Raw genomic sequence first — 19,298 nt, 5'->3', positions numbered from 1 at the left:
CTCTATTGTGCATCTATTAAGTGCTCTGAAGCTTATTTCAAGACACTATTGGATTATATTAATGAATGCACATAGAGTTAACACTGCATGTCTGCATCCAAGTATATTAGCAAAGAGTACCAGTGTACCTTCTGTTCTATCCAGTCTATTATCCTGCCTGTACCCAAAACTGTGCCTTTGGACTTTTCCTTCTACAAGTGAAAAAACCTTTATATGCACTTATATACAAATAAATGGTATCCACCTTCAAAATAATATAGATTTTTTTTCATAAAAATTACTCTTATTTTACATAATGATTTGCTTTTTCAGTTTTATAGGAGATGAAAATTTTAAAGTCCTATGTTTTACTTTTAAATAAAACTTTCACCAGGACATCAACCTTTCTATTTGTCTGTTTGTCTATGTTACATTCCAATTATATTAGTACATAAAAAGAATGTAAAATGTCCAAACCACAGGCACAAAAACATATAAAGGAGGATAAAATTGCTTTTAGTCTTAAGAATACTGTAACAGACTTCTATGTTACTTCAGAAAGAGAAAATACTACTGATGAGAATCCTCCACTAAGATACTATATAAATAGTGCACCCACATGATCTAGCTATCACTCTGTATCATAAATAATCTTTGGCCAATCCTTGGCCAAAGTAGGCAATTTGTAAATGCTTTTCCTTCAAGAAACCATACTTGGGATCCTGTGCAGAGTGCACAGGAGTGCACAGATCTAGTGCACTTGCTCAATGTGTCTCATGTGTAAGTCAGCTAAGATGAGATGCAGAAAGAAATTTAAGGACGTATTTTTCAGTTCAGATCTCCAGTCTTCAAAGATAAAGATCTGGCCTTTGATTTGGTCTTTTTTTTCTCACTGTTGAAATCTTTATTAGTTGACAAAAAATTAAATTAATTTTCACAAAGTCAAGTCTGTTTTGCCTGTGAGAGGCCATGGCCCATGATCTCTCCGTCTTTTCTTTGATCCATGAGCATTTTCATCTCTCCTGTCATTTTCTCTCCTGTCCTGTTGATAAGGGGTTGTAAGAGAGCAGCTGTGTATATTTCTGGCAGCCAGACATCAACCCACCACAGTCTCAAGGTTCAGTATTTGTTCATCTAAGACCATGTCATAAAAAACCACTTGATTTCCAAGAATACTTCAAGAAACTTATTTCTACCTGGGTGTTTTCTTTTCCCAACCAGACAATGCTGCATTTACAGTTAAGCCTCTGAATTGCTTTAGTCAATATATTTAACTGCAAATTAACTAAAATAAAGCCTGTATTTAAAAAATATCTATCTTATTGTTTCCTCCTGAAGCAAAAACTCTTCAAGCATTAAATGCTTTGCAGTTGCTCTTCCTGCCTCTTCATCAAATAAGCATAAAATTTTTCTAGATCTCTTTGAAAGAGACAGCAACAAGCTCACATTTATGTCTTTAATTAGTAGAGGTAGTCTGTAAAATTCTAAGATATTAACTTTTTCATATCTGGAAGTCAGTCATCCTTTTTTGATGACTAAGTGCAGAATACACAATAACTATATTGTGGTCTATCTAGTATGAGGCACAGTTGACGGTCACTGAACATTTCAGAAAAAGGAAATAATGTGGTAAAAGTACATCATTAAATATATTACTGTTTATATATTTATCTGAATATCTGTTAAAATTCACAGTCTGTGTTTAAGATAACATTGCTGTTTTCCACAGCTTGCCTAATGTGTATGCTGACTGAACATTTAAAAGCACAAAGTTCAAAATTTTGCTGCTGTAAAAATGAATTGTATGAAGGTAATAAGTATGCTAGCAAGTCAGAAAATATCACTACTAATTTTGTCTTGCTACAAGCATTGTGTGCTACCTTAGGCAAAATACCCAATATTATGTTTCCCTTTCCTCATACAATATCTGAATTACGATCTTGACATGGGATATTTATTTGGGAGGCAATTTGAAAAGCAGTTTGATAGATAAAGAAGGTGATTTGAGTAAAACTAGTTTTCTCTGGTTAGCTCCTCTGAGAACCACTGCAAAAAGATAAAGAATGTAGTAAGGATGGAATTGTGGAAGTTCAGTGAATTTCATGAAACAGATTCTTCCTCTGCTATTTCAGAATTCACAATGCATCCTCCCCATGTAGTTTTTCTAGATGGTAAACCTGTTGAACATGCATTAGTAGTACTGTCCTACTTTCACTTCTTGCTTCACAAAGTTCTCTTCATACCCTATTATTTTATATTAGCCATATAATTTGGTTACTAAGTCAGCTTGGGGCTCTTCATTATCTCTGTGACTTTTTCAGCAAATGCAAAGAAGGATTCTAGTAAAACATAGAGCAGATGTGTCCTACATAGCACAGCTATTTGCTGAAGATAAATAGGAATTAGCCTTACAGAAATTCTTGTATGTTGGTAAGAGATGGGTATACTGGTATAAACAGTCTAAAGCAAACTATCTTAATTAAATTCTGAATCAAGTTTTTCTGGTCCTATGACACTGGTCACCAAACCTGGGGGTTGCAGTTCAACCACTAGAAAAAGGGTCAGTGACCTTCTGTTGCTGTTAATGTTTAGGGGTTTTATCTGTTTCTTAAGAAGCCTATCTGCAGCACCAGGCTGCAAATACATCAGAGCAGTGCTTTGATCCAGCATCAGCTGCAGAAGGACAGACATTGCTGCACAGCCTTGCTCCTGCTGGGGGGCCCTGCAGCACTATCCCTGACAGCTCCATGGCTCACTCCACTGTGCAAACTCCAGCCGAGCTCAGGCGGAGTGGAAGGCGGTGTCTGGGCTTTGTGCCATACAGCTGCTTATTTCAGCCATCAAAGATGGTAAGTTCCTGTCTGCAAGTGGACAGGAAGGATGTACATTGCAGCACATGTGCAATTTTGTACAGAAACATCTAGTAGCCCAAATGTAAAGAGGTTGTGCCCTCAAGTCTGGGCTTTAGCAACAGGGAAAAATCTGATTTTCCCTTTTGTACATGCTGGTAAATTTCTGTGTTATTCCCACATATGTATACGGTATTTTTATATATTTATGTGTATATGGTATTTTATTTATAATTAAGGATCTGATAACAATTGGCATATAACAGTAACTTTAGGAAATAGAGAGGCCCTCTGTACTTTTCTCTATAGAGGGTCAGAGTGTTAATATTCTGGACTAATTCTCAGTGCTACACAAGACAGATCATAGATAGTACCACCTCTGTTCTCACAGATTACATTAAAAACCCCAATCAGTCCACCACTGTGGGGTGGGTTATCTTTTTTAATTATTAATTTGCAGTTACTATAATAAAAAAGAATGGGTGGCAGGGCGGTTTTTTACTGGGACAAACACATTAACCTGCCAGTGGAAAGAGGGTAAGCTGAAAGTTTGTATTTGGGATTCACAAAAACAGGATTGCCACCAGCTGTGCAGATCAGATATCATTATGCACACATGGATGGTTAGACAGTGATGTCATGACATGTGTACAGTGTCCATGTTGGAACCACTCCCCAGGTATTTGCATTCATGTTTTACACATAGTCTGTAAGTCCTCTCTCAAGCACATAATTCTGAGTCTTAATTTTAAATATAGCAGTTTAAAAGAAATCATGATTTTAAAAGTTACTGCTCTCCCAAGAGCCATTGTCAAAGTACTCTGTGCTAAGCCCTGTAGAAACTGATTCCAGAATTAAAATAATTTCTCCAAAGCACCTATAATCCACCTATAGAGTAAAAGAAAGGAACAGAGCATATGTGTGAGGTATCAGAAACAATGAGATGACAGAATTCTCTGAATATGATAATTTTGAGGAGCAAGCAATTTTGGGCCAAATATAATATTTTTCATAATATACTTTATAATAGTACAATTTTTTTTTTTAATGTGGATTTCTTATAAGCATTTGTCAAAACAAGAAACTTTGAAACAGGGGATGAAAGAAGAAAAAAAAGATCTTGTGAAAACATTTAAAATTTCTTGAAAACTTTTCTAGTAAGTGGAAGGCCACATGGTCCCTCTGGGCCTGAAATGCTGATATTTTGATATTTCAATCCTGTTGAATGATACATATATTGTAAGTGGTTATGGCAAGATAGTTACACATGAAGAATTTTTTATCATATTTTGATGAATGTAAGGAAATATTTTCCACAGTATGATTTAGGATTATACCCCAGTTTTTAACTGGTTCACTTAAGATTAATCACATAATATACTATGCTTCTTTGGAGATGCATTTCCCTATACTTTTTAATGGTTTTTTTCCCCTTTTATGTCCCTTCCTTTAGAGAAAATGAGACCTGAGCGGCCTTTCTGATTGTGAGAATATTAAGGGTAGTCACTGTCAGACTACTGCAGCCAGGTGAAAGGGAGTTTATCAAGAGAGTAAGGCAAATAAAAAACTGAGCTTGGATTACAAATAATCTAGATCCACCAGAGGTCTAAGCACTGGGAGACATCGGCTATTCATACTTGCTAAGCAAGGGTTTACCAAGTTCAGGACTCAGCATAACTGCTGGCTTTCAACATTGGAAAAACATAGCAGACATTTCTCCTTTGATTCTGTGTTTCTCATGCTTCTTCCCTCTTACCTAGACTGCATTCTGCAGGTGGACCTCAAAGACACTGAGTGGCTGAGAAGGACATGGCTCAGACTGCAGTGCAGCAAGAACACAAATATTTACACAACATCCTGGTTCTTGTACATATATGTGAGGCCTCTGTCTATTATTCAGCATCTAAGTTGGTAGCTAAAGGAAGAAATAACCTTTCTATGACCAGGAAAATAAATTTGTCAAAGATTTGTATTCCCATCCAGACTGAATACAGATCTGAGACTAAAATGTGATAGGAACGCCAGAATTGCCATTGTGGACCAGTGTAATGACCTACTTCATATCCACTCACTGACTTGTAGTCAGTCAAGAAGGTAGAAGTTGCTTTACAACAGTGCAGCTGAGAAAAAGAAATGCATGTATTTTTTTTAACATATGTTTCACATACATATGTTTTATTATCCAATCAGTCTTTATTGGAGGCCACTATTAGGTTTTTAATTTGTAGCAAATGTTGAAGTTGATAATCTTTGTAACTGAAAGACTGGGGTTTAGTGCTGACTTCCCACTTGTCATTTTTGCTGTTTTTTTCACCAAGCTCAAGTGTGATTCTTGATACTGATGCCTGAAAATGGATTTGGAAACCAGAGACCATCTGGATGATGCACTAGGTCATTGCCTTGCAGACACACAGAAAAATGCTACATCTCGGTTCTTCTAGGATCTACTAGAATGTGATTTACCCACTTTGCCTTTTTGTCTATTTCATCTCAGACTTGAATCTGGCAATGGCTTTCTCTAGAAAAGCCTGAAATACAAACTCATGTTGTCTCATCTGAAAATGACTTCAATTCCCACCTGACACTATAGTACTGTAACCTCTGACTTTAGCAGCTGAAAAGACATCAGGTTGCTTAAACAAGTTCACAGCTGAAATCTAGAAAAAATTGCAAGACGTTAGTAAGCGAAATATTCCAGCCTTAAGATCTGGTAATTTTCCAAATGCCAGGACCAGCAGCATACTGGGGGATGAGGTATTTTGCAAGAGGATGCCTCTCCTGTCAGTGTCTTGTGCAAGTGCAGCTGAGAAGACAGAGAAGGTGGAAATAGCATAGGGACAATTCCACAAAGGCACTTGGGAAAAACTTTCATTGTCTGGGCCAAAGTATATTTTTTGACAACAAGTTGTTGTGCCCATAAAACATGTACCTGTTGCTGTACTCATTCACAGATAGACTTCAGATTGAACAGGATGAAAGGAAACACTTTCTGGTGTAATAAAACAAGTTGTGAAAGGCTTTGACGTGTGATGGGTTACAGACGTATCAGGAGAGCTGCTGGTGAAGTGGCACCAAAGGAAAAATGATACAGCCTCCTCTTACCATGGCATTGAAGGTTTACTGAAACACATCACATTGTCTCTAATTGTGGTCAAAGCAGGTGAGTAGGCCTCAGATGAGCCAGGACTCTGACACAGTGCGTTATCTCATAAATATGAATGGTAGCATTCTCACAGCATGATCACACAGACTATTCAATTGCCTTTATAATTCAATAATGATTCAAAACATATTTATATAGTGCTATTATACAATCTGTACTAAGAGAAATTAAATCAAAGGAAAGAAAGGCTGTGTCATACAACATTTCAAAAATAAATGTTTGGATTTAAATTTAAGATTACTCATTGCCTATCCTCTACTGTAAACATTAGACAGCACTCTTGAAAAGAGAACATTTGAAAGTATAATCCTGTTAGTTCTCAAGGAGCTCTGAAAAATCAAGAAACACATTCCTGATCAATTACCAGATAGAATCAAGAATTGACAGAATTTACTTAATACATTAATATTAGGGAAAAGGAGGTATCAAAACATCCCTCTAATGCAAGAATGAGTTGACTGTACTGTCTCTGTCTGCCAGTGTGCAGCCAGATATGGCAATACCAAACACTTCAGTAGCTTATGTAAAATTTTCTGTTACTGTAAGTGAGGTAAGACTAGAAAGGGACCAGGCCATAATATTATTACATTGAATCACTTAAAGTATAATGATAGCTGTGCATAATTAATGTCCCAAGTAAGTAGCAGCTATATAGCTCCACTAACACTCTTTAAAACAGGTAGTCAAGACTGCAGATGACTTTTCTAAAATACCATTACAAGCAGTTTGATTTCATTGTCACTGCTCTCCAGACCTGCTGCGAGAGGTCAGGTGTTAATTTGACTGAAATATGTACATATTGATGTTCAATACAGCACATAAAAATGTCAGGGGAAGTTTCAGTTTAGCAAGGCCTAAAGCCTCACTTTAAGCACATAAAAAAATTCCTGCTGAGTCCTGTGGCACGACAAAGTTGCTCAAAGCTGAGAAAGTCTAAACCACTTTACAGAACTGACACTTTAAGTTCTAGGTAGTAACAAAGCTGTTGTTAAAAAAAAATAAAGGAGGAATAGAAAAGAAGCCTAGTTCTGTTGCACATTGTTTATGGATCTGTAAGGATACACATGATCTGCCAAACTGGGGAAAACACCGACCCGGATTAGTTTAATGGGCTCAGTTGTCTAGTCATGCAACAGAAATAGCATAGCCAAAGGAATGTTAATGTCTCTGACCTAACTATTTTCTTTGTTGCAACATCAGCAAGGCGCTACTGAAATAATCTCAAAGGTATTTTCAAAGGAGTGGGGTGATGCTGTTTCAAAATCTCCTTAACAATGTTCCTGCCTTTAGCCTTACCGATGAAGACATTTCAGTGCTAACTCCTGGAGCCACACCTCTCTATCAAATACCAAAGTGCTTATACTTTTGCATAATAATAATTAAAATTTTTAAAAAAGACTTTTCAATAATAAGACTTGCATTAAAAAATCTCACAGTCCTCTTCTATTTTTTATTATTGGTATATGTATGATTGTAAAGAAGCCTGGGACCAAAATTAAGCTATCTTGGTAGGACAGCTCTCACATGCTTCCTAAATAAATTTTTGTTCTGCTTAAAGTCTGCATAAAACTTTAGGTCATTTTGAAATATATGAAACGTGTACTGGAACAGTGATTTTTATGTAAATATTTCCATTTACTTCAGTGCCAGATCTCCAACCTATCCTAATATTAAATAAAAGGAAAGAGAGTGTCTTTTTTCTGAGTCAGTGATTGATCTTAAACTGGCACAGACTTTTTAATATCAGCTGAAGTAGCTGTAACTTTGAAATCCAAAACTGCTAGAAACTCTTCTTTCCATAAAAAAGGATAAAGACATTATGAACAGTTGTTAAAAGCACAGCAGTGTACAAGTCCATCAGGAAAAACTGCATTGAGATGAGGGTGGCTGTATTATAGGACAAATTTTGGAAAGACAGTTTTTTATAGGGATCAACAAATCCTGTAAAATTTTTCAAATGGAGGTTTTAAAGCTATGAGACTTTAAAAGATTCATACACATTCATAGCCTGAAGACTCTGATCCAGTAAATGACTTATGCATGCTGCAAATTCTGAAGCCAAGTGATAATTTTGTTCTTCATCAATCCACAGTTTTTGATTTTATATCTGTAGCAGTGACTGTAGCACTCACATGAAAAATGCAGGGTTTTTTCCTGTCCGTCAGTACAGTCTACTATGGCAGCCCAGATCATGGGCCATGAAACTATCATCCTCATTTGCATGAAATTCCCTATGTACTTCCTTTTTAAGAATGTTTTAATTTAGTTGACAATTGCAATTAAAATGTCATCTGATGTTGTACTCTGAAGATATTGCAGAAACTACATAAAGAATAGGAGGAATGTTAAAGGAGAAACAAATGAGATGAAGTGTTTCTTAGTTGACATAACTGAAAAAAGAGCTTGGAGATTTCTAGCTACCCAGGAATTCTTTAAGAAGAGGTCTTAGAGAAAGAAAAAGGATATTTTCCTTGGCTGAAGACTTAAGGGAGGTATTTTAGACAATCTGATCATTCCTCAGATTTTAGGGATTTTATCTTAATTCTATTAATTGCAGATTGCCTCTGAATTTGAACAACTTAAGAAAAGAGAGAAAGGATTTTTAAAATTATATTTCAAACCTCTTTACCTAAGAAATCAAAATTTTTCTGATCTGCAAAGAATAATATTAATTAAAGTACTGAAGGTGAGTATTTCAGTGTGAAAAAAGATCTGGGCAACATTTGGCTGCATGCTGAGCACAAGCCACTGCATCTGTTAATCAAATAATGCTGAATATTTAACTGAGGTTTATGTGCCCATTATAGATTTCATGCCATTATTTGTGAGGATGTTTAAACAAAGGAGTAACACAATACAAGCTGACCAAAGCGAGGAAGATTGAAGTCTTAGAGTCAGTATGTAAACATCGGGATGACACCTGAGACCAAGTACGTCTTTGTCTGAATGTCCAGCTTCTGCTACTTCGTTCATTTGCATGTTACAATAACTTTCCTTTCCTAAGAGCATTTTTTCAGAGTGTATATATAAAATAAAATATTATGTGTGTATATAAATAATATAGATACATGCATAGCATAAATGGAAGAAATCTTTCCTTTTGCCTTCTTTTCTTTCTTTCCTTCATCACATGCCCTGGATGATTCTTTTGACTCTGAAAAGTGAAACTGCTTAATTATCTAGAGGGCTTGAATTTAGGCTTAATGTTATGAGGTCTGATAATTTCTTCTAAAGAAACTAAATAAGCGAGTTCCTGTGGTGGGCATAAAGTATGTTATTACTTCTTAATCAGAGCCAGCCTGTTTAGAATTCTGTCACAGAACTAGGAAATAGGAGACTTAAAGGTCTGCATTTTTCTAAAGTTTACTGCTCTGCTGGTGAGCTGGAGAAAGAGGTGTTCTGAGAAGTCAAGATGAAAACAGAAGAGAAGGCAAACCTATATAATATAAATGGTTTGTGTCCCTTAAATCTGGTTTTGTGTAAATATTATAAAGGAGAATTATTCAGAGGAGCAAGACTCAATTCAGTAGTTTTGGAACAGGTGCCTGAATGCAAATCATGATCATCTGCTCACTGATTATTTTAATTTCTAATTATGTTGAAAAAAAAGAGTAATGTATAATGGCTAATAACATGAGAAAATTAATTTCCCCATTCTAGATGTGTTTGTTATTTACATATCTGACTACAGAGAATAATGAGTTTCTTGTATGTGCATGCAAATCAATTGTGGTCTGCCAGTGCAAGGGAACTAGCAAGCTTTAGCTTCCATATGTAGTGAAACTGAGTGGCTTTTCCAGGATGTGATACCCCACCGGATGTTTACAAGAAGAACAATGAATTAATCTAAAAGATATGTTTTGTATTTTCCACCTAATTGTTCTCAGGCATCTATTTTTGCAACTAGTAAATTGCAGATTTAAAAAAAGAAAGAAACAAAAAAAGAAACAGAAAAACCCACTCTACCTTCCTCCTCCCTCCTCCTCCCCCTCAAAAAAAACCACCAAACCGCACAACAAACCAGGAAACACACAACAGCTTAGAAAGCTTTTTGGATGACTTTTGACTTTCCACATAAGCAAGTAAGCAGTAAGCAAACTGTTATGGTTCTGTTGCCACACTTCTGTGTTTACATGAATTAGTTTGTCTACATGAACGAAGTGGGAGAAATGGTGCAAGAAACACTGAACCAAGCACTTTTCTAAGTGAAGCACAAGCCTAGGAAAGCACTGTGAAAATTACTCAAACAATGCAGGTAATTCCCACTCTACCACACCTTTGTTATTCCAGTCCCAACAGTCTCTCAAAGAGAGCAGTCAAATTGCATCCTATTTTGCAACCTGACTGCATGCCCAACAGAAAAAGATGAGATCAGACTCTGGACATTTGTCCCAGGTGTTACTTGGTTTTCATTCTCCAAGATGTTCTACCTTTCTGAGTAGTCAATCATTCACTATAGCTTTTTCAGTGGTCAGAAATTAAGGAGAAATGAAAGAAATCTCTTTAGGCTTTTTAGACCTTTTTGTCAGAATGAATGCATTAGCTGTGCAGTGGGATTCACAAACACTAACTCTTGGATCAGGACTGATAAATTTAATTAATTTGGGTAACACAATTAATCTAGTCCTGCTTTACAGCACTGGTCTACAATCAGTGAAAGAGTCCTGGAGAATGAGAACATCTGTGTGAAGGGATTTTGCTGTACGTGTAGAATATGGACATATTACCACTCAGAATTCAACTCTTGTGAAAACCAAACCTGACTCAGGCAGATCCAATTGTTTATTTTGAGAAAACCAGGAGCAAATAGAAATAGTTCTTATCCTCCTGTCTGAGTTACCTAGGAAAAGCCTTGCTCTTCTATAGATTCTCCAAGTGAGGGAGGATAGAACTGTATAGAAGTCCCTTCTCTGACTTAGCTATTAAACAATGTCTCCTATTGCACTACAAGAGTATTTCACTATATCCTCCATTCTTAAAGAAACCCAGTAAGTTGAGAAATACTGGCTGCTCATACCTGTGTCATGTATCACATAGAGTTTCTCAGGCAGTCATGGGAGTCATGGTATTTTTCTGTACATGGTCATGGTACATATATCTGTAACTATAAAGAGGAGAATAAACAGAAACCAAAGAGAAAACACTGTGCAAGACTTTTTGCTTCACCTTTGTTTCAAGGGTAACCTTTCTTTGCAGAGTAATATGTAGGCATATTTTTCCAGCATTTATTTGACCATAGAATAGCAGCAACTATTGCAGAAAACACTAAGAAATATTTTAACCTTTAAATTAATGACAATTCTAGTCTTTCCTCTGCCCACAGAAAGCACTTACATTATACTGAGATATAACCTGTGCCATTTCACCAACCTGGAAGCAAGATGTGTTTCTGCTCCTGCAGATCATCGTGCTTTAGTTGCCAACACTGTGCTTCAGATAGTATTTCCAATTTTTAATGATGTATATAGGCGTTAGAATATATCAGGGAAAAGATTAGTGTATCTTGAGTACTTTCATATATTGGCTATAAGCACTCTTGAATACAGTGAAAGCACAGGATCATAACCATGTGGTTATGAGAATTATCAGTAAAAGACCATAAGACTTGTAATCAATTTGTAAGTCTTCAGGAAAAGAGTTTGCTAAATCTGAACATTTAATGGCCTGCCTGAAATGTTAGTTTATTTGTTTTAGCTGTGACTTCTGTAATTTCTCTAATTGACCAGTAGTCTGTATCTAATTTGTTTTCCTCGTTATCTTTGTGTGGTACAACCACAGTTTTATATAGCTAGTGGTAACAAACAATTATTCTCTAGAGAATATAACTCAAACAAAATTATATTGTGTAAAGAAATACAAGGATGATAACAGACACCTTAAAAAGCAGAGGCACTGGATACAACACAGTGCAGTGCATGCATCTTAACAATAAAGACTCCCCGGATACAAACAACTCCCTGATGATCAGTTAAGGAATAGAGTAACAAAGAAAACAGAGGAATAATATTTAACATACATAAAGGCCATGATATACAATATGCTTGGATGAGGGTGTAATAGAGGGCTGCTGACCAGTGAAGAACCACACGGTGTTAGAAAACACATGAAAGGTGGATACTGGAGTAAGATAAAGAAACCAACAATATGAACATCATAATCCATTCAGCAAAAGACTTCAGATGCTGATAATTCACCATAAAGCCCCACCACCACCAGAATGAAATCACCTGCCTTAGGATCAGAAAAGCAGTGGTCAGGTGAACATACCACCAGGAGAAAGGGTGGAAACAAACAAACATGTATATTACAATTTCAGCCATATTATTGAGAACTTTTCCATGTAGGAACACTCCAACTTGTCTTTAATTTTATGTTCTATTATAACAGGACATGGACTAGTATTGATTAAATTCTTAAGATTTCGAGTATATGAACAAGAAACTGTTGATTGTGTATGCATATACATATGGTGTGCTTCCTCTTAGTCCATAAACAAGATTTTGTGTGTAACAGTATGACTGGTAAAAGTGGGGCTGCTGCTGCACCCAGTGTTGCAATGCTGCTGCTCCTGAGATGTTTATCTTGGGGTAGGTATGTGTTCATCTCCTATGTGGAATGCACCAGTTTATTAATTTCAATTTGTGACCAACATATCCAGTATCATGAAATGTAAATGAGACCACTGCATAGCTGAGTGCTGCGTCTGATGCCTGTCATGATGAGGACTTCACAAAGCACCTTCCCTGAGAGGCCCCTCCTGAGTGTGATGGGGAGAGGAATTGCAGGAGCACTGGGATAGCTCTGGCAAATGCAAGCCCCGGGAATGGGAACAGGAACTCTTACATCACTCATAATGGGGAGATGGGTCAGGTTAGCTGACTCACAGGGGTCTCTGGCCCTGTGTTGAGTCTTGTCGTGCCTGGCTACAAACAGATGGCACAGCTGGCCATTTCCCATAAAGCACTGGCTATATACATGACTTGAAGGCAGCTATTTACCATTCAAAGGCAGAACAAACTTTGTTTGCCTAGTCAAAGCTCAGTTTGAACTGTTCTAGAGAGCCAGAGTAGAGATGGGAGGATTTCCCTCTGAACATGCTGTCATTTTAGACTCCAGGGGAACCCCTTGCCTCTCCCTTTCCTGCCGGGGACCATGAATTCTCAGATGAATTTCTTACTTTTAAAACCGTATTCCAGTGAAAAGTCCAGAGCTGTAACAGAAAAATATTATTTAATGCAAAATCCCCAAATCCCTTCTTTGTGGGGTAGTTCATAGAAGCTTCCTATTGGGAATGGGTCCTAGTCTATCCTGAAAACTAGTCTGGGATTCACCTGCCAGTACACTATCTGACCTAAATCAACAGCATACCAGGAACTATAGCCATGGTATGGATGACACATCTGTGTCAGACCTATGGCATGACTACATTTCATTTACTAGCATAGAGACAGACACTGAGACAAATTTTGCACTGATTGATACTGTAAGGAAATTCACTGGGCAAAATTTTTATCTTTTCCTGTTGTTTAGTTAAGCCAGGCTAATCTTCTGCTGGCTTCTAAGCTTTTCTGGCAATGTTAGCTGTGCAAAAAGAAAGAAAATTGTCTTAACATTTATGGAATACTTTGCTTCCAGTCTGAACTTCCTGCTTTTCCACGGAAAAGTGTAAGCTGCATTCCAGTACTTCAGAAGCAGGGGTCAGGTATGGCTCATCACAGTAACTGGTGCTCATCTGTCAAAGCAGAGGTGTAGAAGAGCCTCATATAAAATTTATTTCTTATTTAGATACAGCTGTGATGTAAAATTCCTTGTGACCTTTTCTGTGTTTTAGCTTAATTCATAGAAATAATTCTGATACTTGCACAACACATGAAGATTAGAGAAATGAACCGTTCAGGCACTGTAAGATCAACAGCAATGTTTTCAGAAATGCATTTTTAAATTAGTTGTATTTGAATACATTTACTGTGTTATTTATGCACATAAATACAAGCATCACACCCAAATTGCAGAAACATCTTGTCTGACACTGGGACTTTCCACAAATCTGACCTGAGAAGTTCTGCTTCTGTTCCTCAGGGCTGTACAGAGCCTACATCCTCTGTGAGTACTTAGAGAAGGAATTGTAACACACATCTTAGGTTACATCACTGTGATTCACCTGTCCAGCTCAGGCCACTATTTACTAGATAGCTGCAAAGCACTGACTGTGAGTACAGGACCTCATCTGTCCTAGTACAAGGGAGGAAAGTTACAGCTCCATTGCAGAGAGAGCAGTGTGTCTTTACCCTTTTACCTATCACTGCCGAGTCTGGCCAGCTGTGTCCTACCTTTTCCTATCACACCTCAGGGACACAGGAAAGGTAGCTATCCTGGAGTGCTCAGCAGAGTAGTATAGACCCATGCAGCATGGTAATGTTGTTTTGTAATATTTTCAATCTTGTTGATATCAAATAAATTTATAAGCATGGCCATACTGCATGTATCCCCTTTATATTCTGTGGCACAGCCTCAGGCCCTTCTGTTGGCAGATGCTAAACTGTGCTAGAGGAAGTTCACAAATATCTGAATATCTGCCTGGTGTTTTTCTACCCTGTAAGCGGTGTGCAGAAGTACATTCGGTGGCCAAAGACAAAGCTAACCTGATATATAACCATTTTCCAAAGATTTCTTGTATATGGAAATCATCAAGTGATGTAGATCTATAAGCCATGGAAGAACTTGGATACATGAAAGTTCTTTGGATACCCCCATGAAGGAGTGGCTTTATCAGGCAAGATAAAGCATCTAGAATATCTCCTGAATATTAAAATATCTTCTAGAATATGTAGAATGCTTTCTGGAGGTAGAAGTATGGAGAGAACACCTTGGGGCTTTTGACGAATAGTTTAAATTCTACTAAGAACACTGATATGTTAAAAGATCCTAGTTTATAAAAGTCTTTGGAAATAGACCACAAGGTTCTAAAACCAGCTCAGACACATCTGTTGCAGCTCTTTTCTCACAAAATTGCACAAGCACAGCATGACACATGCTACAAATTTAATAAAATGAAAAAACTAAGAAGCATTGTGATAAGCATGCAATTTTCTTACCCCTTCTTTTGGAAAATAAATAAATAAGGGTACCGAAAATATGAAAATGTTGTATGTTTTATTAATTTTGTTATTTTTAAAATCAGATGTATCTTCAAAGGATATAAGGCCTGCACTTTAAGGAGGAAATCTTAGAGCATTATCATTGCATATATATAACACATCACATTAAATCCTTTATCACTTCTGATTCAGAGTTACAGGGAACAGACTCAATTCTTCTATCTATAAATTCCTTCTGATGAGATGCCACTTATCTCTAATAGAAGGATGTTTTTAATTAAAAGGAGAAAGATAAACTGAAATGATACCTCATGTCTGTTATCTTTATTACTGTGAAAGATACATATAATCTTTTCAACTCTTGCCAGCCCAGATCACATTCTTAGTAACCAGATATGTAAAACTTAAAAATAAGTGTTTATGGAAAGTTGTCTTGTTATTGAACTCATATCATAATTTTTTCTTTCACTGCTGAAAGAAATGCAGTTTAACCGAATAATATATTCCTATCTAAGGCAAACATTCTTTACGAATGATGGGGTCTGCATATGAACCTTTCTCACTGACTTGCAGAGATGAGTGCCAGATACTAGATAATAAAGCAACAACAGCAGCAGCAGCAGCAGCAACAACAACAACAACAACAAAAAATCTAGTGAATTTTTGTGGGCATCTAGCACATTTAATACTGTCAATTTTTTACACCCTGTTTATCACTCAGTGATAGTGTTCCAAACTATCAATATAAAAGCAAACCATATCATTAAAAGAGAAAGAAACAGTGAAAACTTGCCTTTTATTTCCTTTTGACTTAGAAGACTCTCTGCTTCTTCTGCACCAGTGCTAATAAAAAACACCATTTGAAATGGGAACACAATATCTGTTTTCCTTCATTTTTATCACTGGAATAATACTTCAAAGCACACAGGGAACATGTGCAAACAGACTAGTGGGCCCTGTGTATATAATCTGCTGGAGTTCAGACAAAGAGAAGGAAATTATTTCTTTATAATCCCCCATACCAACAGTAGCAGCACATATCTCAGGAGGCACATAGGAAGCATGCACAGAGTCTTTGTAAAAGATAGCATTTGCTGCTTTCTCTATAAAACTCCATTATATCAGGGGAATGTAGAAGAGCCCACACCCTTTGAAGAACAGGAGAGGCATTAATGCATTAATCTAGGGAAAGATTCCTTGACCTGAGGGGATGTAGATCCATCTCTTCCGCTAGCCAAGATAAGGACCTCTTTACAATACAGACATACCTATATACAAGTGGGTTAGAGGGACCTAGCACACTATTTGCTGAAACAGAGTCAGAAGTGGATAGAGCACCCTTTTGTTTACAAGGTTCACTTTAACATTAAATGTGTAAGAGACAAGGGAAGACTAGGTTCCAGACCTCCTAGCCTTAAGTGAGTGCACAAGTGGCTGTGCTCTTGATTGATGCTCCTTTAAGTCTCCTGGCTCCACAGACTTTGTATTCAATTTTTAAAAGGCCTATTTCTGACAATAAAGGTAGACAGAAGACTCAAATATTGTAATTTGTATGGTCAATATATGCTGGTTTTGATATAGGCACTTGAAGGAAAAACCACTGTTGTTTGTCCTCACTATATGGAGAAGAAAGCCAAGTACACTGATCCAATTGGCTAAGAACCCAAGGGATGTTGGAGATAAGGAGCAAGTCAGCATTCAGCATCGTCTATTTATCATCTCCTCATTCATCTCAAATTGCTGAATTTATTTTTAAATGCCCACCTCCTCTCATCATTTTATAAGAAACCTGAAAGCTTAACTTTGGGTTTAGAACCAGTTTTATAGATAAAAGCTATATATTATACTGCCTCACTTGCAGCCCATATAAACGGGTAACACAGGGTTTATCCCAAGTCCATAAAAACAAATAAAGCCTGTAAAGAAAGGCCTGGGAGAATAGTAGCTGGAGAGCTCAAAGTCAATTAAAACAGTGGTGAAAAATTAACAGGATGAAATATTTTGTCCATGTAACTGATGAAAGAATAAATAGGGAAAGAAGAGCTATGGTAGCCTTTACATTCAAAGAGATTATCTAAAAACATTCAAGATCATATTTACACTGCCCAAAGAAAGTCATAATAGTCTACACCAAGCAATCTCCTCATCCAGTGAGTTTAGGTTGAATACAGTGCTGAAATCCATACTGAAGGCAACATTGTACTTTGAAGGTCACTGTGGAAATGAGGCATTACATCAGCTTTGGTATTAGGTATAAAACACTCAGCAATGAATGAAATGAGAGCAAAAGTATCAAATGCAAATTTTGTTTAGAATACAAAGCAATCTCTCCCATTTATGGAGTTTTTACCTTTGAATCCAGTTGAGGCAATGCTTCAAAGACTGCTCTCTGAATTAGGGTGGCCAAATATCAGTGCGATGATAATACAGACTGTTTTTGAAAGGAATAAATGGAGGGCTTGAGGCCTTCTTCTAAGGAACACTAAGGAAATGCTTAGTGTCTTTTGTTCATCATATTCATGGTGAATAAAATTCAGAACACTACAGAAAGAAGATGACCCAATAAACCATCTCTAGATTTACAGGATTGTTAGAATTACATAGGACTTGTACTTGCCCTCTGCACAGGGTCAAATGTCACATCTGAAGGTTACAAAGGAATTGTATAAAGCCAGTTTCCTCTCTCCAAACTTAATGTCTAGTAGCACACCTGAACTATTTTTCTGCCAGCTGAAACACCTGGAAAGTTCCATCCAAACAGAACTCTGGTATTAGAACCTACTTGAAGCTTCACAGTGTTCCTCATCAAACAGGAAACTATGAATTCTCCCTCTGAGCATTCAAATGAGGCTGTGCATTGGATCAGTAGATGATGCCATGACTTGCCCAAATTTCACATCAGGAGTTATTGCATTTCTGTCTTAGTTTAGGGCAAATTAGGAAGGAAAACTCCAAATGGGGATTTCCCCAGGGAAATGCCCCTCCCCACTAACTGGTCCGGGAAAAGAAAAACAATTCCTTAGAGAGAAGTGGAAAAAGCTGTTTATTTAACAGAAATTGAGTAATATTAAATAATAAAACCTCTTGCTGTTCGATGGGATGGCAAGTCTAGGAAGAAAAGTCATTTTCATGTGGTGTAGCTCGGCTCGCTCAGGTTCTTATCAGTCCCTCCGGCGCTGGAAAGTGCCGAGGCCCAGGCCCCAGTGGGCCACAGGCGTGAGCTCCCGGGGTTTGGCTGGGTGTTCAGTCCAGAGCAGGCTTGCACAGATCCAAGAAAATTGGGAAAAAAACAAACAAAGGTCCAGGGAACTCCTCTGCCTCAGCTAGCTAAAACTAACTAAAAGCCAGAGAGAAGCTCTGTCCCGCTGTCTGTCCGTGCTGCAGACACCACAGTCCAGGAGCGGGATGTGGGGGAGTGATGTTTTTCCTTAACACAAACTGCGTGCTTCTTCTTCCCCCTCTCTTGCTCTCAAAGCCAGTCTTAAAGGTGCAGAACTTAATATATAACATAAACCAGACGATTGGGGATACCAGTATCATAAAGTCACCCCAGGACAATTTCTGTGATCTTAATGTCTGCTTCAGATAAATAAACTTCTGAAGTTTATTCTTGGCATTGTTTTTTTTCATGTTAGTCTGTCAGTCTGTACTACTGATTACTTTCTTTTACCCATACTGGTGGGTAAAAAGGACATGAATAATTTCTAATAGATAGTGGCTTGAATCCCATAATGCCAAAAGTCATTGTGATCCCCAGAAAAGAATGGGTTTAGAACTGCTGCCAGATTTACAGGCTTGAGATCACAGAAGCTCAAGTGAAAGCCTACCTTCTCTGTGATGTGCTCGGAGCATTCCTATATATTTTAAGGGGTAACAGAAAAAGAAGCTCTGGGACAGCTTTTTGTAGAATGGTGGCTTTGTGTAGAAATTATACTAGTGGAGCTCTAGAAGATTAAAATACTTTGAATCTTGGGAATAACATAAGAAAAAGAGTTCTAGGAAGTGGATTGGTGTTGATCACAGAGAGCAACTGAAAATTAAGGATAAATTGTCAGGCCATGCAACAAGGAGCCAAGTATGGAAATGAAACATGATAAAATGAGAAGGTAAAAAGGGTACAGTGATTAAGAGTGCCTGAAAATGGGGAGACAGAGAAACTTAAGACAGAAAATGAGAGCACTGCACTAGAAAGTAAGCATTAAGAGAAAG

Source organism: Pseudopodoces humilis, chromosome 4 (assembly GCF_049639895.1).
Source record: "Pseudopodoces humilis isolate 2021_Gansu_Grassland_sample_001 chromosome 4, ASM4963989v1, whole genome shotgun sequence".
NCBI lineage: Eukaryota > Metazoa > Chordata > Aves > Passeriformes > Paridae > Pseudopodoces > Pseudopodoces humilis.
This window is presented reverse-complemented; position numbering follows the sequence as displayed.